This window comes from Pongo abelii, chromosome X (genome assembly GCF_028885655.2).
Source record: "Pongo abelii isolate AG06213 chromosome X, NHGRI_mPonAbe1-v2.0_pri, whole genome shotgun sequence".
Lineage (NCBI taxonomy): Eukaryota > Metazoa > Chordata > Mammalia > Primates > Hominidae > Pongo > Pongo abelii.
In genome coordinates this window covers 43,030,260-43,057,701 of record NC_072008.2, presented here as the reverse complement: position 1 = coordinate 43,057,701, position 27,442 = coordinate 43,030,260, and the positions used below count along the sequence as shown (strand labels likewise).

The 27,442-nt window shown below is 38.7% G+C and overlaps 1 long non-coding RNA gene across 1 annotated transcript in view; it reads right to left on the bottom strand.

Moving 5' to 3' along the window:
• Positions 1 to 306: 306 nt before the first annotated feature.
• Positions 307 to 27,442, bottom strand: part of LOC129052913 (uncharacterized) — a 29,852-nt gene continuing 2,716 nt past the window's right edge. Inside the window, exon 3 of the long non-coding RNA XR_008518052.1 lies at positions 307 to 532. This is a non-coding gene — a long non-coding RNA (uncharacterized LOC129052913). The remainder of the gene's footprint in view (positions 533 to 27,442) is intronic.

Here is a 27,442-nt window from a genome sequence, read left to right as displayed (position 1 = left end):
TGCCCAGGCTCGAGTGCAGTGGCACAATCTTGGCTCACTGCAACCTTCGCCTCTCAGGTTCAAGTGATTCTCACGCCTCACCCTCCCGAGTAGCTGGGATTACATGTGTGCAACACCACACCCGGCTAATTTTTGTATTTATAGTAGAGACGGGGTTTCACCATGTTGGCCAGGCTGGTCTCGAACTCCTGACCTCAAATGATCAGCCCACCTTGGCCTCCCAAACTGCTGGAATTATAGGCGTGAGCTACTGCACCTGGCCTGAAACCTCTTTTTAATTGTGTGTTCAGTCCCTCTGTTTGCTTCCTTTCTTGTTGGCATAATTGTTGCTCAAAACAAACAAAAAATGTAAAATTTCACCGGCCTTTTTAGGAAGCTTTCCAAACTGGCTTCTCCAGGACTCCATCCTTTTATTTGCCTTGGCTCCTTCTTTTGCCAACTTTGATCTTTTGTCCACTTTCCTTTAGTCATTGATATGTTCCCCCTTCAAGTCTCTATTTCTTCCATTTGGTAGTCAATGGATGAAAAATTACTGAAAGGACACATAAGAGTTCTGGTTATCACATAAAGGAATCTAAAAGAGACTTCTGGAGGCTCTGAAACTCCTTGAGGAACACAGCCAAAGTGCCACTGAACCTTTTGTATGTCACCTGTCTTCCTCATGGAGATCTAAAGTTGTGGTGGTTTCAGTTTTATTTATTAATGGGCTCTGCCCTGAATTCAGTAATACCGTTAAGAAACAGAAACTAAATTAAAAATCCACCTATCCAACTAAATTGATCTTCAAAGCACAACCTTCTGACATCTGGGTGGCTATTTTTAAGCTGTTTGTCAAACAAATTTACATATATAAAAAAATTTTCACGTGCAAGAGCATCGCCCTCTCTGTAGCTCAACCACTAGAAGCTTTTACTGTGAGAAAGGCATTGACTTAAACTTTACATAATAAACCTTACCTTTGTTTAAGGTACTTTTCCTAGCTATCTTGCCGTAACTGGGCCTTTAACTATACCCTTCTTTGTCTTGGCAAATAATAATGTTTAGATCTAAGTTCAATGTCTTTGATATGTAAATTTTCTACCTTGTTTTACCCAAAAATCATCCCTTTAGAAGGGCAAATTTAGGGTTTCCAAGTTAACAATTGCTTAGGGCAAGAAACAAGTAATTGAAAGATTGATTACCTGAATGGGAGAAAGAAGCTGGCAACTAAAGAATCTTAATGAACACTACAAGATATGCTTCTGGCTGTGTCTGTATGTCTATATGTCTATGTGTGTTATGTGTATGTGGTATTTCTATGTAATCTGAGATAATCTTTGGTAAATAAAGCTAGTTTTAAAATTGTTGACAAAATAAGAATGTCTTCATAATTGTCAGTATCAAATATAATTCAGACATTTTTACCTGTGTCTACTGTTGGACAGCTTATGCTGTCTCTACTACATTTTTTAAAGTCATAAAACTGCTCATTCTGTAGTGTTTTTGATACTTACTTACTTTGTCTATAAGCTAAAGCTATAAGGGCTGGCTGCTGTGCTCCCACAAAGCCTGGTACACATCTTACTGTGAGCTTATATCTTTGGTTTTGAGCCTCTAGATTCTGAGGTCTAGACAGATGGCCATGGTAAGGCCTGAGGACATATGCATGTCCTCAGTGCCTGGACCAACAGCTACAGGGCAGAGCTAAGCTCAATATAGTCCCATCCTCTCTGGCCCAGATGTGCCTCCTGGCCATGCTAGGAGGGGTCAGATCTTCAACACATCCTCTTCACATCTCTGTTCCCTCTCCTGAGCATTACACCTGGTATGCAAATTCAAGATCCAGATAGGCCCTGCCCTTCATAGCTATCCTAGGTGCCACGTGGGTATTCAGGACCCAGCACAACTGGGGGAGACACTAGGAAGGGTAACTGTCATCATTTGAAAATTTTGTTCAGTAATTTAAGATCTTCAAGTCAATGTTATTAACATGTAATTACTTAATGTGTAACTAAGTAATAGATAATCATTAGTAATTACTTAATATGTAACTAAGTAATAGATAATCACTTCTAAGTAAGTTAACATACAGAAACATTGATGATTAAATATAAGTTTAGGCTTATATCCTTTGACATATTATTTTTATATGGCTAAAATCCAAATTGATATATGTGATTAAAGCTATTAAAATAAGAGAAATAACTCTTTACGTAAAGTGTACAAGAAAAGCAAGTTATGTTTTTGGTAAGAAAAGTTATAAAGGCATGAGGATTTCTGCTTGTTGAGAAAAAAATAATTCTATCTATTTTATAGGTCGTTTAAAGGTAGTTTCAAAATGAAGAAAAAAGATATAGATAAAATTAAATGAATATCAAAAATTGGGGAAAAACTTGTGTAGTTAAACTGAGTAAAATTAAATATGTATATTTTAAGTGTTTTTATATTGAGCCGTAATATCAAAAATACACTAATACACAACTAGAATTTGGTTTTTCTTTTTGAATAAGATTTTCATATAGTATTAATAAGAAATAATAAAATACTTTGGTTTACTTTTTGAATAATAAACAGGCTTATTTGATATGGTAAATTATGTAGGAAGCATTGTCAAATAAGAAATTATGCTTAACTTTCCTTGAGATATATTTGTATAAATGTGTTATTAATATAATGTGTTCCAAAATTATATGAGAGTCTTATAATTCTGATATGCCTTGGTATATGTTCTCCACCATAATTATTATTTATCTGTAATCTGGACTAAATCCTAAATTTTATTTCCCTCTAGTATCTGGCTATGAATCTCCAGACTAATGTTTCCAAATTTCCTCCCACTTTTCTGACTTAAAATCACTAGAAATTAAAATTGTTCTTTTCTTTAAATCCTATAAACTGAAGCTAGACAAGTTTATATAAACTTAGGGAGAGATCACCGCAGCAACCTACATAGAAACAGATTTAATTCCCACTGATGCATCAACTACTCCAAAGTTCACGGCAACACTTGATTTGAAGTACTATCCGGGAAAATCTGTCATATTGCTACGACTTGCCCACTTCTACTGAGGATCTTTCAGAAACTCTAGAAAAAACTAGTTTATAGACTACTCTAGACATCAGTCTTTGTTTTTCTTCTGTTTCCACAGAAATACCTCTTATTGAAGATCTGTTTGTCTGCATTATAAATAGAGGCCTCCCTTTGAGAGTTCATCTGCAATATCACCTTCTGAAATGAGACACAGCTATTTAACAGAACTGACCTATTCGCAGGACTAAGACTGATTTGAGAAGATATGGGCAACTTGTTCCAATCTGCGTTGTCCTTCCCATATTGCCAATCTCACATCTCTTATCTGAATCTCTCTAAAGCTACTCACTTGGGCTTTAATATGTGAAACTTTCTAAAAATAAAGCTTTAAATGGGGGACTAATAAAAACCAAAAATATTTTACCCCAAAATATACTTTTTTGACATATTTTGGGATGGCTATTCAGAGGGCCTGCAGACAGGAATAGCCCTGAAAAGCTTTCTTTTGTGGAGTAGATTTGCATCTGTAGAGAAAAATCTACATTAGTGAAATAAACAGCCAGACTTTTTCTGAGGTCCTCCCCTTTATCCAGATCTGGTAATGATTAACTCAACCACAGGCTGCCACTTATTTTTTCTGAGAGCTGCTACCTGTGAGTCTTCATCTACATAACAAGGCTGCCTTTACTCCTTGCCTTTCTTTCTCTCTCCCTCCCTTAACTTGTCTCCCCATGCTCCAATCCCCTATTCTTCTGTAACTTCAAGATGGTATAATAGAGACAACCATCTGGCCCTTTCTTTGAGCTTTCATATTTTATGTTTCTCGTGTACATGTGTGCATGTTAATACATTTTGTAAGTCTTTTCTCCTATTAATCTTCCTTTTGTCAGTTGATTTTCAGTGAACATTCAGAGAGTGAAGGGGAAGGTTTCTTTTGGCCACTACAACATAGACATTTTTTTATCCTCCAGTTTGACAAAAACTAAAACCTTTATAACAAACTGTGGTAGTAAGCTTGTGGAAAACAGACACTCTCATTCAGTGTCGTTAGGAGTTAAGTTTGTTAGAACTCTACATAAGGCAATTTGTCAGTATCTGTCAAAATTAAAAATGAATATAGCAATTGACTAAGCAATTCCAAGTATTCATGCAGAATGTTTCTAAGAGTAAAATATTGAAAATAGTCCACATGTCTTTTATAAGGACTGTTTAAATGAATTAAAGCACATTTAATCAATTAAATGCACTGTAAATGTCACCCCCTAAAAAACGTTTTGTGCACTAATACGCATTTATGTTCAAAAGAAATACACACACAGACACGTAGGATTAATGTGCTACTCAGGGAAGGGAAATAGATGGCTGAGAAACTAAGCTGGGAGAAAACCTTTTCACAGCCTTTCCTGAAAGTATGTTTGAGAGGAGACACAGGAACATCTGGAAATGGGGGATATGGAGCAGAAAAAAAAAGCATATTTTATCCCATATGCCCACTCTGAGTATTCACATCATGCATTTATAATGGAGTTGAAGTACCTGAAGTGTCTCCAACTTGGAGACAAGAAACCTAGGGCAGGTTTGATGGCTGATAATTGATAACCTCTCATAAAGAAATGTAGATTTTCTCCTTTCCATTTTAAATAATAGGATTACAACAATAGATACAGGCTACAAGACAATAAAATGATTGTTCAATATAAAGAAGGATTTCTAATCCTTAGAGCTCTTCAAAGATGTAATATGGTGACTTAGAATGTGGAGTTGCCCATCACTGGGACTGTCAAGCCAAGATTAAGCAACGGGCACGTTATAAAGGAAATAAAAGCTTCAGTTGAAATACTGAACTAGATTAGCAATTCCCAATATTTTCTACACTTACGGAAGATGACATTCACATGTGTAATACATTCCAAGAGGTATAACCAGACCTATGTGTAACTGTCTGGCAGGAATCTACCTTTTTTTTTTCTTTCACTAAGAATATCATATCAGAAGCTAGATGTCAAGGAGAGTAACATTATTAAGGGGATAACCTTGAATTATTTCCATTGAAAGGTATAGATAAAATAGGCATAGAAATACACATAGAAGTGTACCATAGATGCAGCTATCATAGAAATAGACTGGCAGGAAATCTTGGTTATTTAACTAGTATTGCTAACAACTTACCTGTGACATAATTAATTACAAAAACTAGGGTATCTAAAAACTATAGGCAAAAATACCAAAACTGATCTTATACCTTGCTACTACTCAAAATGTCCTCCACAGACCAGCAGGAGAGGCCTTACCTGGGAGCTTGTTAGACCTGCAGAATCTCAGCACCCACTCCAGACCTGCTGAGTCAGAATCTACATTTTAACAAGATCTCCAAATGATTCATAAGCATATCAAAGTTTGAGAAACACTGGCCTAGATAAATGTTGAATTCCTTCTAAATGGAAATGTAGGTAAAAATGACAGGACCAGATATGATGTCAGCATCTGCAATAAAGCCTGACCATATATTCCTGCTTCCATGCCTCTACAATTTTGGATGACCTTTCATCCTTTAAGTATAGCTATACCAAAGGAGGCAAGCTATTTTCTGGAGAGCAGTTGCTACTCAGCATTCAGTTGCTGATAGATTGTTTCCACACAAAATTGCAATTCATAACTCAGGATCTGCTCTAACTTTCAAGATTCCAAGCATTAGTTGTGACAGTTTTGATTTTGAGTTTTTATGTTCATACCCATTCTCATCCCTGTAACTTTTGGCATATACCTAAAGATCTATTGAGAAAAGAAATTATAAAAATAAACTGGTACTATAATCTGAAAGATAACAGTGCTTTGAAACTTTTCATTATGTTGTCAAAAAAAGAACAAGGAAAATGGTGCTTTTAACTGTTCAATACTTTACAGTGGCTTTCTAATACATCACCCCATGTCCGCAGTGTGATATCCAGTCTCATTTTGCAGCAATGCATTACTTATGCGTGCATATCATGCTAATGATTTTCATCTTGTCATTGGAAACTAATCTGGAAATGACTTTTCTACAGGTTCCTTGATAAACAATAAGAGGAAATTTTTTTCTTTGTGGAAAGATTGTGTCACTAATGCAAGAAGCCTACTGAAAAGTAATAAACCTCATGATATACTGAGTCTCACTTCCCTCATGTCTCTTTGCTTTTCTCTGTTTTTCTTTAAAGGAAATTTTTCAAGATGCCTTTGAAAATGTTAGCAACCCAAGCCTAAATTTATAAACTCAATTTTTGTGGCTACTGTATTCTCTATGTTCCTTCATTGTTTTGGTTTACAGTCCATGCATCTCAGTTTCTTGCTCATACTCAGAAGGGAAAACATCATCTTAATAATAGTCATAAGTGCCCCAGGAGCCATTTCTCATTAGTTGATGGCAGGCCTTGTCATACTCAATACTTTCACTTTCCCATAAAAAAGTAAAATGAAAAAAAAATTGGCTTTATTTCTGAAACACTTGGAAGTATAACGGCAGGGAGAAATGGGAAATGGAATAATTCACAGCACGACTGATCCCAATAAGACTTAAACAAACAACAGAGACAGAGATATATTGCCTGAGCCATGAAGCAATATTCTGTTTTGTTCCTTTTAAGTGCATATTTCTCAAAAAGCCAGATAAAATATACCATTTTGAGCACAATTATCTAAAGAAAGCATTTTCCATTGAGATAGGGGCTGATCTCCTTGAAAAGTAGTGTCCATCCACTGCAGGAGGATTTTCTATTAGGGCTAAGGCAGTCATCTGCTGTAACAACCCCAAACAATCACTGCCTGATGGATGCACCTGTATTGATCTCTGATATTCACTAATGAGAGCATTTATCAAGTCCCTACTGTGTGTATCAGGAGCTAGGGAGAAACAAAGGACATCAGAAATATGATCCCCACATATGAAGTACTTTTCATCTAGTGCTAATTGGAGTCTGGGAAAATTGGGCCATTAGAGCCACTGAGATTGGCTGTTGAATGAAACATTCTTGGACAAATATGGGCAGCCTTACCTTCAGGGAACCATCTACGAGATGAGATCTCATGGGTGCCAGGAAAATTACACTGTCCAAAAGAATATATCCCACAACCACTATCAGATGCCTAAAATACCGCCACCCCAATGTTACATTGAGTATGAATAGACTGCCTATTACAATGACAACCCCCTAGGGAAAATGATCACATTGAGCAGTATTAACATAATTAGGAATACATCAGCATCTTCTCTTCAAACAGCATTTGAAGGGAAGAAGGTGGAAACATCAGGGCACAGGGTCTCTCAAGAAATCTTTAGGACACAAGAAGGAAGGAAAGAAAAAGGTCTTGATGTCGGGCATGATGGCTCATGCTTGTAATCCCAGCACTTTGGGAGGCCGAGACAGACAGATCAGTTGAGGTCAGGAGTTTGAGACTAGCCTGGCCAACATGGTGAAAACCCCGTCTCTACCAAAAACACAAAAACTAGCCAGGTGTGGTGGCAGGCAGCTATAGTCCCACCTACTCGAGAGGCTGACGCAGGAAAATTGCTTGAACCCAAGAGGCGGAGGTTGCAGTGAGCTGAGATCGTGCCACTGCACTCCAGCCTGGGCAACAGAGAGAGAGTCCGTCTCAAAAAATAAAAAATAAAAAGGCCAGCTGGGCGCGGTGGCTCATGCCTGTAATTCCAGCACTTTGGGAGGCCAAGGCGGGCGGGTCACCTAAGGTCGGAAGTTTGAGACCAGCCTGACCAACATGGAGAAAACCCATCTCTACTAAAAATACAAAATTAGCCTGACGTGGTGGCACATGCCTGTAATCCCAGCTACTCGGGAGGCTCAGGCAGGAGAATCACTTGAACCCGGGAGGTGGAGACTGCAGTGAGCTGAGATCGCACCATTCCACTCCAGCCTGGGCAATAAGAGCGAAACTCCATATCAAAATAAAAAAAAAAAGGCCTTGAATTCGGTATCAGGATATATTATGAATACGTACCATCAAAGTCTACTGACAGGTAAGATACTAGGAAGGGAGTCAAGTTAAGCCTGACCCTCAGCACCTAGATGGAACAGTTCTTGGATCACGAATGTTTTTTAATGCATCTGGAGAATATGAATTGAGACGCCAATAGCATCAGAGGAGACCAACTGTCACACATGTAGCGATGTAACAGTGCAGCAATAATGAAGTCCTGCAACCATTAGCAACAGGTAATTTAAGTCATGTGTATTGAATAAGATAAAGTTCAGCCACAAATATAGGAAAATAATAATGGTTGAATATGTCAGATAAAAGCTGTTTTTTGTTTTTTGTTTTTGTTGTTTTTTTCACTTAAAAGAAGTCTGGAGGCCGGGCAGGGTGGCTCACACCTGTAATCCCAGCACTTTGGGAGGCCGAGGCAGGCAGATCATGAGGTCAGGAGATCGAGACCATCCTGGCTAACACAGTGAAACCCCATCTCTACTAAAAATACAAAAAATTAGCCAGGCGCAGTGGTGGGCCTGTAGTCCCAGCTACTCGGGAGGCTGAAGCAGGAGAATGGCTGGAACCTGGGAGGTGGACCTTGCAGTGAGCAAAGATCGTGCCACTGCACTCCAGCCTGGGCAACAGAGGGAGACTCTGTCTCAAAAAAAAAAAAAAAAAAGAAGTCTGGAGCTAGGCAAAAGAGAGTTGCCTGTCATAAGGGTCAAAGGCTCTTCATTCTTTTCTGTCATCCTAGCTTGTGGCTCCCATGTTTTATATTGTATGATGATCCAAGAAGGCTGCTGGAGCTCCAGCCATTATATCCACACTCCTGGTGAGCATCAGGCAAATGTAAGGATGACAAAAGAGCATCTTTCCTGGCTAAGTTAGCTCCCTGTAGAAACAATTTTCAAAAGATCCAGATGAGACATTTTCTGGCCAGAACTTAGTGTCATGGTCACACCTAGATGCAAAGAAGACTTGAACATGCAACCATTTTTTCTGGATAGCAATACACACAGGCATAAATTCAGATTCTGCTGCACGGAGAGGGGAGGGCAAAGAGTGGGGGGAAATAAACAGTCTCTATATATTAAATTAAACCACATATATGAATATTTTTGTCTTCAAATGAACAAATTTACAGCAAGCCGTTTATTCCAGGTTCTTTTTTATAGTCTTCTATGGTAAAGTCTGCAATTATAATCATAACTATCACTCAAACAGATTTTCTAAATCTTTGAACATCAAAGGCTGAAAGCCATCCAAGAGCACATTCTGATAATCACTGTCTTAGCACTTTACAGTTCAGGACTGCCTTTCTTATTTTGTCCCAGGTAACATATGTTAGGGGCAAGATATTATTATTCCATTTTATAGATGAGTAAACTAAGGTTCAGGGAGGTTATGACTGTTGCTTAAGGTAATTCAGCTTGGACATGGATCCAACCTACACATGTTTGTTGCTTGTTTGGCACCATTGAAGCTGCCTATAAGCCACTGCTGGACTCTGATCATTTTAAAAGAGGACACCAAGCTTCCCTGCATAATCAAGCCCTCTCAGCTAAGAGAAATTTATTCTGCCTTTGAAGAAAAATATTCATGCAACTCTCGTTTGCATTGAGAAAATGCAGACAACAGCGGAGAATCAGTTGGAGTGAATGCCAGGAAGCCCTCCCTGTCAACTTCTTTTATTGTTTTTTCTACATGTGCAATTACCTCAGGTAGTTAATGCGAATGTTTGATTAAACAGACTTATGGGCCCTTTCATGTAGATAGTTATAAAAGGAGTAGCCATTCTATTACTCCAGCATATTAGGGTCAATCCCAAAGACCATTTGCGTTTACCCATCCTCTGCCTGAAGTCCCCTTCCCTGGCTCTTCTCCCCATGGAGAAATTTTTCTCCACCTCAGTGCCTAGTTCAAAAGTCACTATATATCTGTATCTATATCTATATCTATATCTATATCTATATCTATATCTATATCTATATCTATATCTATATCCTTGCTGGTACCTATGGCAGAATGAATTCCTCTCTCTCATACTTCTGCACTCACTCAACTTTCCAGAGAGTAAAGAGTATTGGCTCCAGCTGTGGACCTCCATTTGTCTGTGTCACCTGCCAGATGGGACAGGACCAGGTTTCACTCCAGTGGTTCTCAATGTGGCCCTGGGACCACCAGCAACAGCAACATCACCTGAGAACTCATTAGAAATGAAAATTCTCAGGCCTACTTCAGACCTACTGAGTCAGCCACTCTGGGGGCGAAGCCAGCCATCTGTGTTTTAACACGTCCTCCAGAGGATTGTGATGTACCTTGAAGTTTGACAACCACTGTTCTACTCCCTTTGACTCCCTCCTTTCTGTCACAGTGTCTGAATGTCTGAATGGCTGCCATGAACTGCTTTGCTGGATCTGTTTAAACACAACCAACACATAGGCATGAATAAGACAGAACAAAACTCCACTGCTAGGTTTACCTCTGATTATTAGAGGTGAAATGTGTTAACCTTACTTACCGGACTGGTTGTCAGAAAAGACGAAAACTCTGTCGAATTACATCAGCCAGAATAAATTGCCAGCTGACACTCTTTGCATGTGGTAGTCACAAATACTATAAATCACTGACTGGAATTTGGCGACAGCTTTCCGGCCCCACCTCCCTGCAGACAACATCTTGTTAGTGAGTCATGGGGATGCTAACAATATGTTTACTGCATCTTCTAAGAAATCTGACGATTCTCTGAGTTATTTTTCTTTTTGTGTGTGAAACATCATAAAAAGACTTGCGGCGTTTCATTTCTTTTTCGATTACACTCTCTTGCTGTTTTTATAATGCTCTTTCTAAAAAATACAGATATATAATAACAGGAAAATTTGTTTTCAGAATAGAATGAATCACACATCAGCTTATATCTCCGTGTGTGTGTTATTCTTCCCAGCCATATTTGTACACATGGGAAATAATCCTGTCTCTAATGTCATCTTTAAAGGGCTGCCTCAAGGAATCTCAGTGTTGCTGGTAAAATTGATTTTTGCTGCCCTGGATCACATAATTGTTTTCCTAATTTGACTATGGCTCAGCCAGAACTAGAAAACTCAGTCAGCTGACCTATAGATCCTTTGCCTAAAAAACTTTTCCACTTGTGCCTTAAGCTGAACTTGCTCAAGTTGAATTGGCTATTTTAACTTGCTATTACACTTCATTTTAACTTGCTATTCAGAGAACGAGGTTCAGGTTTTTAATTCTTCTGAAAGGGGTGGTTTTGCTACTTCAGTTGTGCCAGTACTACTGATGAATAGTGCAGGTGAAGGAGGCAGAGATGAGAAGGGGATTTTATCTAAACTAGTGTAGGTATTTGATTTGAATATGAGACAAGTGCTAGGACCCTTGGTTCCCACCACTTCTTGAGGGGGTGTGGAGGTAATAGAAAAGTGCACTGCCATGGCAGTCCCTGAGGACCTTGACTTGAAGGCTGCTGTGCCAGTAACCACCTGTGTGACCCTGGGCAAGTCACCATACATCTCTGGTCCTCGGCCTTCTCAGCTAGGCAATAAGGAGTTTGTATGGCATGGCTTTTAGGATTTCCTTCTTAGCCAAAGTAATACTTTAATTAATGCCCATCTCCTCTCCCAGCAGCCCTTATGTGAAGATGGCAACAACTGATGTATAAATATACTCTAGTTCCCTCATTTGTGGGTCGAGACCGGGCCATGAAGGTAACTCTCCTACGCTGACTCCCGGAGCTTACCAACAGGATGTTTATGTAGATGTTTATGATGTTTACGGAGAAAAATAGTTGATAAGAGCATCTTCTATTTTATCAATAGCTCCTTCTATAACCAAGCAGGATCAAGAGCAAAAGGATGAACACCCTTTTGTTTTCTCTTTTTTTTTTTTTTTCTGAAACGGAATCTCACTCTGTCGCCCAGGCTAGAGTGCATTGGTGCCATCTCGGCTCACTGCAACCTCCACCTCCTGGGTTCAAGCAATTCTCCTGCTTCAGCCTCTCAAGTAGCTGGGACTACAAGCACCCACCACGCCTGGCTAATTTTTGTATTTTTAGTAGAGACGGGGTTTCACCACGTTGGCCAGGCTGGTCTTGAGCTCCTAACCTCAAGTGATCTGCCCACCTTGGCCTCCCAAAGTGCTGGGATTACAGGCCTGAGCCACTGTGCCCGGCCTTCTTTCATTTTCATAAAAGCAAGACATTTCAGTGTTTCTGATTAGGAAGAATACTTCTCTACTTAAAAGACTTCAACCAATCTTTGCAAGGCCTATTTTCTGATTATCTTTGACATTACTTTCTGTGTAACTCCTGGAAGACATTCCCATTGATGACATTTTTCTTTTTTATTTAACATTTCAAAATAAGATTATCCCCTTGGAGGAAGAGAAAGTTGATGTTTACTGTGTAACATCAGAAATTCTCATTGATGTCCTAGCTCATTTATCATCTGCTCTCAAGCAATGTGCTTGCATAAATCTGGAAACAAGTGACCACCCAGAAAATCAACACTTGGGATGCCAGTGCTAGGGAATTAATGCCCATCTCCTCTCCCAGCAGCCCTTATGTAAAGATGACAACAACTGATGTATAAACATACTCTAGTTCCCTCACTTGTGGGTCGAGATGGGGCCATGAAGGTAACTCTCCTACACTGACTCCCAGAGCTTAGCACCAGGATTAAGCTCTAGGTACCCACAGTAGTTAACGGCTTTGACAAGATATTCTTTGCCTTTTCCCTTCCCTGTCTTACTTCTCCACTCCCCTACCTGTGTTTTCTGCAAGTCTCCTCCCAAGTAAACTACTTGCATTGGAGTCCTTGTTCAGAGTATGCTTCTAAGAGAGATCCATTTGGTAGAATATCAGAAACTTGTGTTTGCAGTATGACAAAGAGTTTGGGCAAGAAACGTAGATGCAAAACCAAATAGCATTTTGATTTTGATACCATGCAGTATATAACATAATTCTCCAAGTACCGTATATAATTCTTGGATGTACTGATGCATGACTTCAGATACCACATGGTTGAATGAGTATTAATCTCCACATCTGGCAGCATGATTGCTCCCGGAAGAGTCCACTGCCTTCTCAGTGTTTTACTAACCTCTCACTAATGGCACCCAGTGGGACATCTAGGATGCTTTTCTTGTTTGTGGTGCCTCTTGGTTTCACAGGTATTCCCACCTTTGGTTGAGAATTTTTTTGTTTCTAGCTGGGTTCTCCTTCTGAACGAACTCTTATACTTAGGGCATTTGGGGAATGTCTCTATAGAAGAAGAGATGTGATTCTTAGCAGAAGAAACAAAGCTGTGGGAGTGATCTACTGTCATGATTAACAATAGCACTCTGCCAAATACATGGCTCCTGTGCAAACAGTTGAGAGTTAAAATTACATTTTACACATCAGTGATGTGTGTTTTTATTTATTTAAAAAGCTGTCATGACAGAACAAAATGTATCTTTAGATGTACTTACCAAATATTAACACAATGAAGACTACTGAAGCATAACTCCATTGTTTTGTGGCTTTCAGATGAAGGTGAGAGAGCCGAGTAAAAAAGGAGTCCCCGGAGAACCTCTGACTGACCTGCACTCTGGGAGGACAGGGTGGAGCCTTGGGAATTTCCCACCGTTTGCAGGGGGTAGGAGCCTGGCCTTTCCTGTTCCTGTGTGGTAACCTGGGACCCAATCTGTGAGATGGGAGTCTGTAAACAGGAACCCCTCTAGCGTTGCTGAGAGTTTTCTCTTTTCCCTTTTGCCCAATAAATTCTGTTTCCCCTTACCCTTCACAATGTCTGTGTGCCTAACTTTTCCTGGTTGTGTGACAACAACCCAGTTTTTTCTACAACATTTTTGGCAACCAGACATGGAGCTTGAGGAAGGGTGAGTACTATGCAAACCAAAAAATCTTTTTTCCTTTCACTTCTAAGCCTTTTTTTCCTTGGACCTCTTCTGAGGGTATAGGAAACTGCGCACCACCGCACCCCAATGGTTGCAGGTGCGTGCGGGATGGACCAGTGAACGGTGCCTCCCCCACTCCCCTCCTGGCCAGGACTGGGATGCATGGCAAGGGAGCCTTCCCCTAACCTGGCCAAGGGGTCCAACTCCTTTGGGCAGCAATTAAGTTTCTCTCCCTGGTGTAGGAACCTATTTGCATAAGAATAAGAGGTTCTTCCCCAGGAATCTTCTTCTTTTTTCTACCCTGTCAGCAGTTGACTTTTTTTTTTTTCTTTTTTTTTTTTGAGACAGAGTCTTGTTCTGTTGCCCAGGCTGGAGTGCAATGGCGTGATCTTGGCTCATTGCAACCTCCGCCACCACGGTTCAAGCAATTCTCCTGCTTCAGCCTCCCAAGCAGCTGAGATTACAGGCACCTGCCACCATGCCCAGCTAATTTTTTGTATTTTTAATAAAGATGGGTTTTCACCATGTTGGCCAGGCTAGTCTCGAACTCCTGACCTCAGGTGATGCACCTGTCTTGGTCTCTCAAAGTGCTGGGATTACAGGCTTGAATCACTGCATCCGGCCAGCAGTTTACTTTTAAGGGAGGTTTTTTTTTTTTCCTTTTGGAAGATGTTTTGCTGGGCCAGAAATGATGGAGATCACTGTTTATATTCTCTGTAAAGTTTTCATTATGAAAAAAGATTTGTGAAGTTGGTCTTGAGTTGTAGCCAATCTGGTGTGCTTTGTGTGTCTTTCTGCAGGTTCTGTAGCAAACTTTGTGGTCAGCCTCCATCTTGTTTTATATCCTTGGGAGCATGGCCTGTAACCATGTGGCAATGCCTTTCTTTTGTCCTCTGCCATTTTATAATGGCAGCCCAGGGTTCAATCTTGGCTTAGGGAATGAGTCCTTTCTGGTTTGATATCTGTGTGACATTTGCTATCTGTTGATTCTCTTCCCCTCCATAAATTGCCTTGGATTTTCCTTTCTCTGAGCCTTTAGTAAAGTTTGAAAGCCAGAAATATTGGCCACTTGGTGCGACTAAATTCAGGTAATAGGGGAGTTAAAAGGACTTTTTTTTTTTTTTTTTTGAGACGGAGTCTCACTCTGTCCCCCAGGCTGGAGTGCAGTGGCCCGATCTCGGCTCAATGCAAGCTCCACCTCCCGGGTTCACACCATTCTCCTGCCTCAGCCTCCCGAGTAGCTGGGACTACAGGTGCCCACCACCACGCCCAACTAATTTTTTGCATTTTTAGTAGAGACGGGGTTTCACTATGTTAGCCAGGATGGTCTTGATATCCTGACCTTGTGATCCACCCACCTCGGCCTCCCAAAGTGCTGGGATTATACACATGAGCCACTGCACCTGGCCAAAAGGACTTTCTTAAAGAGTGTTCAGCTTAATTAAAAGTGGATATCCAAGTTATAGGTATATTTAAAAGGCCTTTACGTTTTTCTTTGATCTTGTTTTGCTGGAAAAAGGTTTTTTTCTCAATCAACTGAATTATTTTTCTCCATTTTGCCTTGCCACTCTTAAAGCACACATTAGAGGGGAGAGACCTCAGTTTTCCTCATGGAACCTCAGGAATTAAGAGCGAATAGATCCCTCTCAAAATCTGTTTTTGCTCCATCTATGCCTATTTATTAGGCCTTAGAAGCTGCATGTTTTCCTAGCACTGTCTCTTAAAGGGCTCCACCCAGAGGTCAATAATCCAATTAGGAGATTGGCAAACAAAAGATTTTATGGTGACTGGGTTTTCTTCTTCCTGTCTGTGTAGTTATATATGTGCTCTGTGTGTGACGCCTATAAAAAGAGCTCTAATTAATTGGCCTAAAGGAAGATAAGCTCTTGGATCAAATATTTTCTAAAGGGAAGATAAAAGCTGTGGTACCTTTCAGTTCACATGACTTTAATCTTTGAGAAATAAAAACAGCCTTAAAGATTATTGGTAAAAAGCAGATGTCATCAAAATATAAATAGGTGGACTAAATTATGCAGGTCAGGTGCTAGCTTTGCTAAATATTTTAAGGTTAGAAACTGCTTTTGGGGTTTTGAGAACTACTTGACTTGCCTGCTTCACAACTGGTAAGGCCTGGGGACATATGGAATGAACCACACCCTTAATTAAGCTGGAAGGAGTCAAACCTTGGCTGCCCCTAGTACATAATTAAAACAACTTACCCTGTTTTACATTTAAGTTAAAAATTGCTAGGCATTACCATTATAACATGTAATTGAAACTACTGGAAATAGATTTACATGTGAGGTGTATAAGAACAGTAAAATGTGTTTTTAGTAAAAGATTATTAAAAAGGCATGGAAATGTAAATTCTTGCCCAGGGGTAAATAATTGTTTTAAATTAGATAAGATAAAGCTAAAAGTTCAAACAAGTGGTGGAAGGATTGCAAAAATTATTCTTGCAAAAATTCTGTGTGTGAACATATTGACTAAATTCAAAAGGGTATTATATGGTTTTTCTGTAAATTGAACATCGAAATAAAAACACAAGGTACTCTTAAAGCACTAATCTGGTCTTTAGAAAAACTGGTAAAGGGTTATAAAAGGTTTTTGCTTTTTTAAAATTTGTGAGTCATCATTTTGGCAAAATAAATAATTCATGGTAATCTGGAATTCTATTTCATAACATCAAGTGTTCTAAATTTCTAACACTTAACAGGCTTCCCAAAATTAGATTTCAGTTTCAAAATTGTCTTTCTTGATGCCTGGCTTTTGGGTGCTTCAGAGGGCCCCTGGAGTATCCAAAAGAGAGGTAAACAGGATTATTTGACATGTTTAGGTACATGGGATTGCCAAAATGGTGTTCAATCTTCTTTAGGTTATATTTTGGTGAACAATACTAATATATGTTCCAAAATTGTATGGGATTTCTAAAACTATGATGTCTAAAGTATATGCTATCAATCATAATTAAGGTTGTTATGTTAAGTTATTGTAAACCAAACTTCTTTGTCAATTGCATTTCTAACTGTTACTACCCTGGACACTGTTATTTACAAACAATTGTTATTTTGTTTTGATCCTTTTCAAAAGAGGGTTTATAATAAGCTATAGGATTCTGACAGGTGCTCTCAAATATAGGTTTCTGATAACTTTGGAGACTGTGACATTGGAATAAAGGAAAAATATACAGGATTCATGAAGAGCTCAAATGTTCATGAATATCCAGCAAAATAAGAGTCAACTAAATGGACCGAACTCAGAAAACTGAAGCAATCTTTTTGACTTTTGCTTGGAATATTGCTGATCATTGTTTGGTTTTTCAGAGTCAAGGAAACTTATTTTGAACTATTTATGGCCTTTAATAATTGAGTGAGATATAATCTTGTGAACAAAATTTGGAGCATGTTTGTTTCTCTCTGCCTGGTTCCTCTAGAATTTGGAAACTATCTGTGAGTATTCTTAACTTATGGCAATATAGTTGTTTGCATCAGTGCAATAAGAATCCATTTTCTTTTGCAACAGGACACAATTGTAGCAACTGGTTGTTTTACCAAGGCTTTGACTGAAAGAGTATGCTTCCCTTTAAGGAGTCAAGCTCAACTTGCAGAGCTGATAAAAGCCCCTTGGGAAAACTGGCCTCATACCCTTGCCTACACAGTTCCTGTACAGAGTTCCTGACCTGTGGTCAGTAAAGGATGTCACTTTCTAACAGGCCAAGGAGCTCCAAGTTTATCTTGGGACCTTAAGAGGAGAGGATCACCCAACTCACAGGTATTTAAGGATACAAACCCATGGCTGGGCACCACTTTAAAAGGTCTTATCTGAGATTCCTTGTGGAATCTCAAGTATGTAAAAATAGTTATTCTTGCTGAATTTTATGCACATAATGATGTCAACTATAATGCTAAAGTCTATTTTGCAAAAAACTTAGTCCTATTTGTCATGATTTGTTTTTTAAACAAAAATGAGGACTGGAGAGAGAGAAATTATGCTTCAAAACTTATACATTTGTCATTAAATTCTAAACTCATTAGTCATTTTTAAGTTTTCGCCTACATTTTAGACTAACTTTGCTTATTCCTGTGAACCAACCAGCAAACTCTGGCTGCAGCTCAGAAAGAAGAAAAGGGGTGAGTAATGTAGAAATCTGGATCAATATTCTAGTTCTGAGAAATTATCCTGCAAATCCTGCCAGGTGATGGGACTAAATAGGTTGCCCATCACCCAGAGGTCTCTTTTTTGGGAGACTAAGACCGAGGGAATTAACTAAAGTCAAGCACCATGCACCCAAATCTTAGCAAGCATAACTATAGCCACCAGTTATCTGGGCATTTCACAACGCATCCTTTTCTCTCCATTGTTGGAGGAAGATTCAATTCCACAGCTTCAGCTTAGCATTTGGCTTATGATAAGTAGTCCATGCAACCCCCTGGAGGCACATTTTTGTCCCAAACTCAATTCCAAGCTTCTGGTCAAAGCTCTAGGAAAGAAAACTGCATCTGAGGGATCTGGAGGCAGATGATAATGGAAGTTAAAAGGCACAATGCAGGTGAGCAGGGCTAATTGCTGCCGATTAAGCCAAGCTTCCCGTTTCATGGATAAAGGTCACATTAGTATCCATGGCATAAATGAGGTCGAAGTAATTCAAGGCTACTGACAGCAGGGGAGATAGGGTGTATATGGGTAAGAGCAGATACACCCACCCCCTAGGTTCTCCTGTTAACATGGGTGAAAGCCGCTTTAACACCCATGGATAGCAGCCTGTCATGGTTGCCAGGACTAGAGGATACAAGGATGGAGGAAAGAAAGAGGAACAACTCACTTTCCCTCCCTCACATACTCCGAGTATTTTCCAGGAAGAGAAAGGAACCAGAGATACCTGCCCCCCTCTTTCTAGATGAGTAGCAATTAATCTTCAGTCTGTACCCCTTTCAAATGTATCCTGAAACCCTGGGACTCCTCCGAAAAAACCTTCTTTTTTCATTTTTCCTTCTCTGTCCTCTCTTCACTGATAGGTAATTGTGTCTCTGTACTACAAGACACTCCCCTGAGATGCATCCTCCAAAATGGGAAAAGTTAATTTCCCAGATCTTACGCTGGTTGGCTTAGGATTGGGCTCAGGGGAAGGGAACCTGGAAGCCCAACATTCTGGCAAAAGGGTAAAGTTTATTACCAGGCGGGCTTTTGGCCTCCCTCTCCCTGTGCAAACCAGTAAAAAGCCTTGGAACTGTCCTTACTCTTCCCCTTGTTTCGTTTTGATACATGATTTTTAATAACCCGGTTTGTCTGTTCTTTCCCTCAGGCCATCAAACTCCAAACGATCATGGAATCGGAGCCTCTGATGATGGCTACTTCTGCTGGGAAACCTTAGATAGGCCTCTGAGGGAACTCTGACTGCCGTTTTCCCCAAAAAAGTGCCCCGTCAGCAGAAAGCAGTTAAAATTGGTCTTCGTCCTTATCCTTATCCTTAGTCTAATGGCAGTTAGATGTACTTCTTTAGAGGGGGGAATGAGACAGCCAGGTGGGAAGGGGTTCCCAGAGAAACTCCCACCAGGCCGTGCACTGGGAGGACAGGGTGGAGCCTCGGGAAGTTTGTGCCGTTGCAGTGGGGAGGAGCCTGGCCTCTCCTGTTCCTCTGTTGTAACCTGGGATTAAATCTGTGAGATGGGGGCCTGTTAACAGGAACCCCTCTCAATTTGCTGAGAGTTTTTTTTCCCCCTTTTCACCCAATAAATTCCATTCCCACTCACCCTTCAAAGTGTCTGCATGCCTAACTTTTCCTGGTTGTGTGACAAGAAGGCAGTTTTTTCTACACAACAAAGGTTCTCCCACTGGAAATATAGTGGATGGTGATATGGTTTGTCTGTGTCCCCACCCAAATCTCATCTTGAATTGTTCTCCCATAATTCCCACATGTTGTGAGAGGGACCTGGTGGGAGATAATTTGAATCATGGGAGGGCTTTCTACTATACTGTTCTTGTGGTAGTGAATAAGTCTCACGAGATCAGTTTTATTAGGGGTTTCCACTTTCGCATCTTTCTCATTTTCTCTTGCCACTGTCATGTTCAAAGTGCCTTTCACCTCCCGCCATGATTCTGAGGCCTCCCCAGCCATGTGAAACTGTAAGTCCAAGTAAACCTCTTTTTCTTCCCAGTCTTGGGTATGTCTTTATCAGCAGCATGAAAATGGACTAATACAGAGGGCTACTAAATATCTGTTGAAAGCAGAAATTTCTAGGCCTGTATCTAAATTGCATATAATGTGTCACTGAGTAAGACAGGTGTAGTTTACCCCAGCATGTGGCGAGGGGGAGCAGAGAGATGTGGTGCAATGGAACTTCAGACATCTGCTCATCCCTTGTAGCAGGGCAATAACAGTAAATTGTGTAAAGAGGTATGCTGGAAAGATGGCTGATGTTTTCTAACTTTTAGGCTTATAATAGTGACATGTATCCTTCTGTGTTGACTATATTTAGAATTTTTAGTTTGATGACAAGAACACAAAATTTGGGTTTTTCTTAGAGTGACTTTCATTAAGGAGAAAGTTAGCCAATGGTAAATGAAAAAGAATTATTTAAAAATAATGTGTAACCTAAATTTGCAATGCCTAATTTTTTTCCTTAAATGATTTTGTTTGTGACCCACGTAATTGGTCACAAATCACAGTGCTCCTGCACTAGCCTGAATTACCATTGTGCACTGAATGATGAGTTTCAGAAAACGCAAGAACTCCAGGATGGCTGACTCATTATATATTGAGCAGCTTGTATATTCACATCACAATATACATGTAGGGGGTGGGTGCTGTGTACACACAAAGGCAAACGTCCAGTGCACTAGAATTGGTGTCTCCCTAAACATCCTGTTTACAGCTTAACATGTACAGGTCCATTGTGCCCACTAGCAAGGAGGACAAGTCTTGTGTGTGTTGGTCTGTGATGCCTTTCAGTTAGGCTTTTTAAGAGGAGCCCAAAGTATTTCTGAATAATGAAGGTTTGTTTGTTTGTCCTGACATACCAGAGGGTTTTCCTATAGCATTGAATATCAGCTTTTGAATCCCTGAAAACCCTCATCACACAATACAGCTTTTTTCAAAGAGTATGTTAGCAGTACATTTTTTTCTGGAATGAATAACACAGTTTTAAAGTGATTGCAGAGTTCCCGAAGTTAGTAGGACTTTAGAGAATACAGGACAACTTGAACTTAAGGTGCTTAAGGCCCTTGTAAAAGTTTTATGATTCTTTCATGCTTTTGCTTTTGTGTTCTAAAACGCAGAAAGACCTTGAGGGAGAGAAGAGGAAGCAAAATGTTATCAGAAGGAAAAAAATTCTTGTGACTGCTACCTGGAGGGGAAAATGTGAAACTGGATCTTAATTTTTTTTTGTTTTGTTTTTCAAAGGATATTTCTGCCTGTGAAAAAATGAGGCCTATGAAGGACAGAAAATGTGCCAAAGTAACTTTTCGTAACAATCTCCAAATTCCACATATGTCCGCGTGAGTGACTGGACAAATTCTAACTGACTATAAGGGCTCTGGAGCTCCTTTTCCTCCACTCAAAAATCTCATTCTCCCAATACCTTATCATCTATCACTTATCATTCACTTAAGAAATATTTTTGTAATACCTACTATGTGCCAGGTACAGCATCATGTCATGGAAATACAAAGATAAAAATAGTAGTGAGCAAAACAGAAACTTTCTGTTAAAAAAAGTATGTGTTAAAAAAATATGACACTCATCAAAGACAGCAAGGAAGACTAATCAATATGGGACTATCACAATATGTATAGGAACAACTGCAGTGAGGTCTCACAGTAAGGGAGAGAAAGGAGGCTTGTCTCCCAATCCAACAAGGACAAGTGTAGATTTATAGCCAAGGAGCAATGTGGGGGGTCAGTATATGGAAAATCAGTAAGAGTAAACATCAGGGGTAAGGAGGAGTCTTTATTGACTGACTCAACAGGATTCTTGCTGAAGGCAGGCCAGAGTGACAAGATATGGAGAATGGGGTATGAGGAATTTGATCAGCTGTTCAGGGTGGTCAGGTAGCAATGGTGGAGAATTTTCACTAAATTAACTTAGTAGTACGACAGGCCATATCTCACTAACAGCTGAACAGGCAGGACTCCATAACAACTGTTTCAGCACTGACTGAGTGGTGACGTTAAATATTAAAAGGTGAGAGAGATAGTGCCCTTATTCAAAGGCTGGAAGGTAACAAAAGCACATCAAGAGTTTTTCCCAGGCCTTTCCTGGGCCTTGAAGCATGACAAGGTAACGAAGGAATTCTTAACAGGACCGGTTTAGAATTAAGCAAGTTTTTACTGGGGGTCTGAAGAAACTCCCCAGACCTCCACAAAATTTTTACTGGGGGTCTAAAGGAACTCCTCAAAGCTCCATGATTTAGTAGGAGACAAGATAAGGGTAATCACCCCGGCACCTGGGCCCATCTAGATTAAGTAAATTTACTGAGGCTCCAGGGGAAGGTCTTCAAAACTCAGATTTTAGTTATAGATTAGAAGAAGTTAATCACTTATGTCTTTAGATGAATGCACACTTACATGTAGACATATAGCTTAGAAGGTATATAAGCTCTGGAAAACTTTGTAATTTTAAGTTGATCTGGCGATAGTTTCCCACCCTTCTCCCTGTACCTGGTTACAGAAATAAACTCTCTTCTTTCCCAGTTCACCTGCATCTTGTTATTGGGCAGCGAGAATAAGCAACCCCACCCTTGGTTTGGTCTGAGAACAGTAGGATTCTTGTTCAAACTGGATTCTACAAGGATAGAGGGAAGTCCAAGTTCGGGCCTAATCAATAAGAGGCTCGGAGGAGCCTAACTAAAGTTAGATCAAGGAGAGAGTCTTTGTCATTCTTCTCTTGTTCCAGGAAAGAAGAAACATTCAGATATTTGCTGAATGGTGCAAGAAGTCAGGCATTTAATGATGGGAATTTTTATTAAAACAAAATAAAAACAAAGATTATGGCTGGAAACAGTTGTTGAATCCAGTAGGCAGGTAGTCAAGAAGATTTCTAGACTTAAGCTCAAAACATTTTTAGATGGGGGAGTGAGGACAGCAGTGGCAATATGAGAAATTTCTTGGTTTGATTTGCAGTTTTAATGTCTTTGCTGATGACATCAGGTGTTTCAGTGAACTTTCTAAGTGGGCCACACAGCAGTAGTTATGAAGTAATGATCATTACCTACAGATGATCTGCTATGTTTTATATCATTTGAAGTTTATATCAAGTCCAGCTTCAATTTGCAGGACTTTATGGAAAGGGCAGTTTTTGGTCTCAGTGATACCAAGTCAGGAGGGTGGGAGAAAAATTGGAAGCATTAGTTTGGAGAGTTATAACCAGAAAAAGAAAACTAGAAAAATTCAGAATCCAGTCCAGTTTACAGGTAGATAATAAAACCAAACACAATGAACAGGACTATAATCTGATAATGGGTGCACTATAGTTTTCCACTGAAACAAAATTTCTTTCTATAGTCATCTCCCTTGTTTGTAAAATAAATCCAATCTCATTAGCTTCAGCCTGCCTATCTACATAAATACAAAAAGAATGGTAATTAACCACATAGGCCTTTTAGAGTCTGCTTTGCTGGAACTTTTCATAAGTAATCTCAAAGTAGACTTTTAAAACCTTCTCAAGGCTATGAAGCCAAGCCAAGAATTTCCTACCAAATTTCACCTGCAATATCTTTGGATTTAGATGAATTCCTCTCTTCTCGAGGTCCCCAAGGTACCCTGAGGTTCCTGGGCCTGCATGATGGTTAATTTTATGTGTCAACTTGATTGGGTTAACGGACGCTGGTAAACCATTATTTCTGGGTATGTCGGTGAGGGTGGTTTTGGAAGAGAATGGCATTTGAATCAGTAGACTGAGTAAAGAAGACCCACCCTCCCCAGTGTGAGTGGGCATCATCCAGTCTTTTGAGGGCCCACCTGAATAGAACAAAAAGGCAGGGAAGGGTAAATTCTCTCTCTTTTCTTGAGCTGGAAAATCCATCTTCTGCCTTTGGGCAGCAGAGCTCCTAGTTCTTGAGCCTTCAGACTCCATGATTTACATCAGCATCCCTCTGGTTCTCGAGACTACTGCCATAAATTGGGAGTTACACCATTGGCTCCCCTGGTTCTGAGGCCTTCAAACTCAAACCTAATTACACCACTGGCTTTCCTGGTTCTTGGTATCCATAATCATGCAAGCTAATTCCCATGATAAATCTCTTCTTATCTATCTATCTATCTATCTATCTATCTATCTATCTATCTATCTGTATTTTTGTTGGTTTTGTTTCTCCAGAGAACCCTGACTTATACAGTCTTCCAGGAAGTAACCTCCCTCACTCACCTGTAATGCTGGGAACCCTGTAAGGCAGGTACCAGGCCAGTTATTCCAAGAGCGTTTTGTAAGCATTGGCTCTATAAAGTCAACTTTATTTCCTTAAAGCTAATTCTATACCCATTATTCCCTAATATGACATTCTGGTCAAAATCTTGGTAATATAACCAATTTCTCCAGTTGTGTCTAGTTACAAGGAAAACATATTCTTACTGAACTTAGGCAAATAACTATATTGCCATGAAAATGAGAATATTCAATAAGAGGTTCCAAATTCTGGGAGGGATAAGGTAGAGAGAAAGATAAATATTCATTGTTTTTCACAAAAGTATAATCTACTAAACTGCTATAAGTTATAGATAGCTTAAGAGAAAAGAGGAAAAGGGTCCTTGAATCTGGAAACTAACATTAAAGAACCAGCAATGTTTTAAAACAAAAATATACAAAAGTATAAACATCCTCATTAGTTCATTCAGTCCCATGTCACAAATCCTTGTTTTCCTTGATTTAGGGTTAGCAGTTTTATGAGTCTATCAGTTTCTTCATTAAGTCTGGAAGTTCTTACTCAGTCAAGTGGCATGTCTGCAAAGTTATTCAATTGATACCATCATGGAAATTTATTGCCTGTAGCTGATTGTAGATGCTTTCAGAGAAGAATCAGAGTAAAACAAAAACTATCTGTGAGTGACAGAAGACTTAAAATGATCATGATTAAAGATCTGGAGAGAGTTCATTTGACAAGAAATTTGGTTAGTTCTGTGGCATACAGCATTTTAAGATAATAACTGCAATTATGACCATTATGTGGTCAGTAAGGGCATTGACAAATTTTTAGGAATTTCATACAACTTCTGAAACACATATTAATAAGTTATATTCATATACATATCATCTATAGAAGGTTAAGCATCACTTCTTATTTGACAATGCTTCTCATATAATTTAACATATGAAATAAACCTAATTACTTTAATATCTCTCTTTTACAAGGTGAAAGAACAAGTTCTTTAATAAGAGAGCCCTCTGGTAAATGTCAGTTAGTTCCAAGTCAAAAAGATATCATTTAGAATTTGATTTTGGGAAGTTTGTCAAAAACGTCAAAAGGTTTGAGCACTTGATTAAATAGGATTACAGATCGCTATGAAATATACTTAGTTATCCATTTAATCAAAGTGGCAATAAAAGATTCCAGAGGTAAATATAGTAAGTAACATACTCGAGAAAAATAACCCTAGCTTTTTTAATATTGAAAAGATTTGCTTTCAAAAGTAATTAAATATGTGATAAAGACAACATGAAGCACAGGAAATTTATCTACATAAGGCATAGCATCTTTCCTTCCTAGATGAATTATTCAACAGGTAAAGAAAAATCTTTTACAATAATTTAAGAAAACTTTATCCTTTTAACAGAGCGGAAACCAAATTATAGATTTGGATTAGTACATTATTGAGCTTAAAAAAAATCCTTATAAAAATATCAGGATCTTGACTACACATAAAATTCCTTTTCCACAACTTCTACAACTTTTAAAAAACATGTATTTAGCTTCAGTCCTACTCTTTTCCCCTTTCTCATTTTGAACAATCACTCATCTTACTTTAGGACAAAATGACTCTTTTTTTCCTTAATGAAAACGCATTTTTCATATTTTATACACTTTATTAAAAATGTAACCTACTACCCTTGTATATTTTGCATACAAAGTTGTTTCCCTGCAGTCTTATTATTTCCAGTGGTGTTAATTATATATATATAGACAGATAATATTTTTTAGCCATCATTCATATTTATTTTACAGAAAAAAACTGGGAAGTGGACAATTGTGAAGTCTGTCACATACCAGGATTCTGTATGAGCGCATTAGCAAATTTTATGAATACGCCCTCCCACATTTCTTACAGGTATAGGCTATTTTTTTATAATACAATTTTTCATGTTTACTAAGAGGCCCGAATATATTTTAGCCTCTCTATTCCATGTGAAAATAAGAACCCAAAAGTATATAGACATAAACTTAGATTTAGTAGTGTTTTAATAGTTTATCTTGCTTAGAAATGATCTAGTTATTTAATTAATATCTATTACCTAATTTAAATTAGGATAACTCTTAAGGTTTCACATCACCAAATATTTGGAAACTGTTTTTAGGTTATAATAATTATAACATCACACAAGGCTAAAACATCACTTCAAGTTATTTTTCTGTTAGCTAATTTTATAGCATGTGCATGTTAGGCAAGCATCAACAAAACAAAAAACTAAAAATGTTAAATACATGGGCTTTTGTTTAACTGCTCTGCTTGATATGCATGAAGTGATGGATACTGCACTTCTTCATTCATTCTTAGGTTAAATTTATAATTTTTATAACTTTAAATATTTAGTAGAGATAACATACTGCTAAACCCAGGTAGAATAAATATGTATGCTCATCTTATATTTAATGCTGATAACTCAGAGGACATACCCTTTTTAAATTAAGCCAACAATATTAAAGTAATCTAATTTCCCAAAGATTTACCCAAGTCATATAAAATTGAAAACTATTTGAGTTAGTTCCTATATTTCTGGGAGTTTTAGGAATATTTAGTTTATATGTCTCATTTATCTTGTAAGCCAATTTGAATAGAACTCCTTGAGGGATTTTATAAATTAATTTGGTAATACCATCTGGAAGTAGGGAAATGTCATTTATATAATATGCATGCATACATACAAGCATATATAAACATACAGATGCAAAGAGAGATCTTATACCTTTTATTCTAAAATTTTAGCCATGAATCAGGCAACACAGTAATACAAAACTCACTGGTTTATCTCCCCTTATATTTTTATCTAAATTGTGTTTCTGACAAAAATGGGACAAACTGAGGTTACCTACTCAATAAGAGCTAAAGATTAGGGAAAATAGCTAATGCATGCTGGGCTTAATACCTAGGTGACGGGTTGATAGGCGCAGCAAACCACCATGGCACATGTTTCCCTATGTAACAAACCTGCAAATTTTGCACATGTATCCCAGAACTTAAAAAAAAACAATAAAAAAGAAAGTTAAAAAAGAATATGATGAAGTATCAGTTATAAAATACGTAATTGTTTTAAGAAAGAACATGTTAAAAGGAATAAATAAAATGTAAATGGCTGAAGAAAAAAAAAAGAGCTAAAGCTTTTTATGAAGTTTTGTGGAGACCTCTAAGGACCTCCAA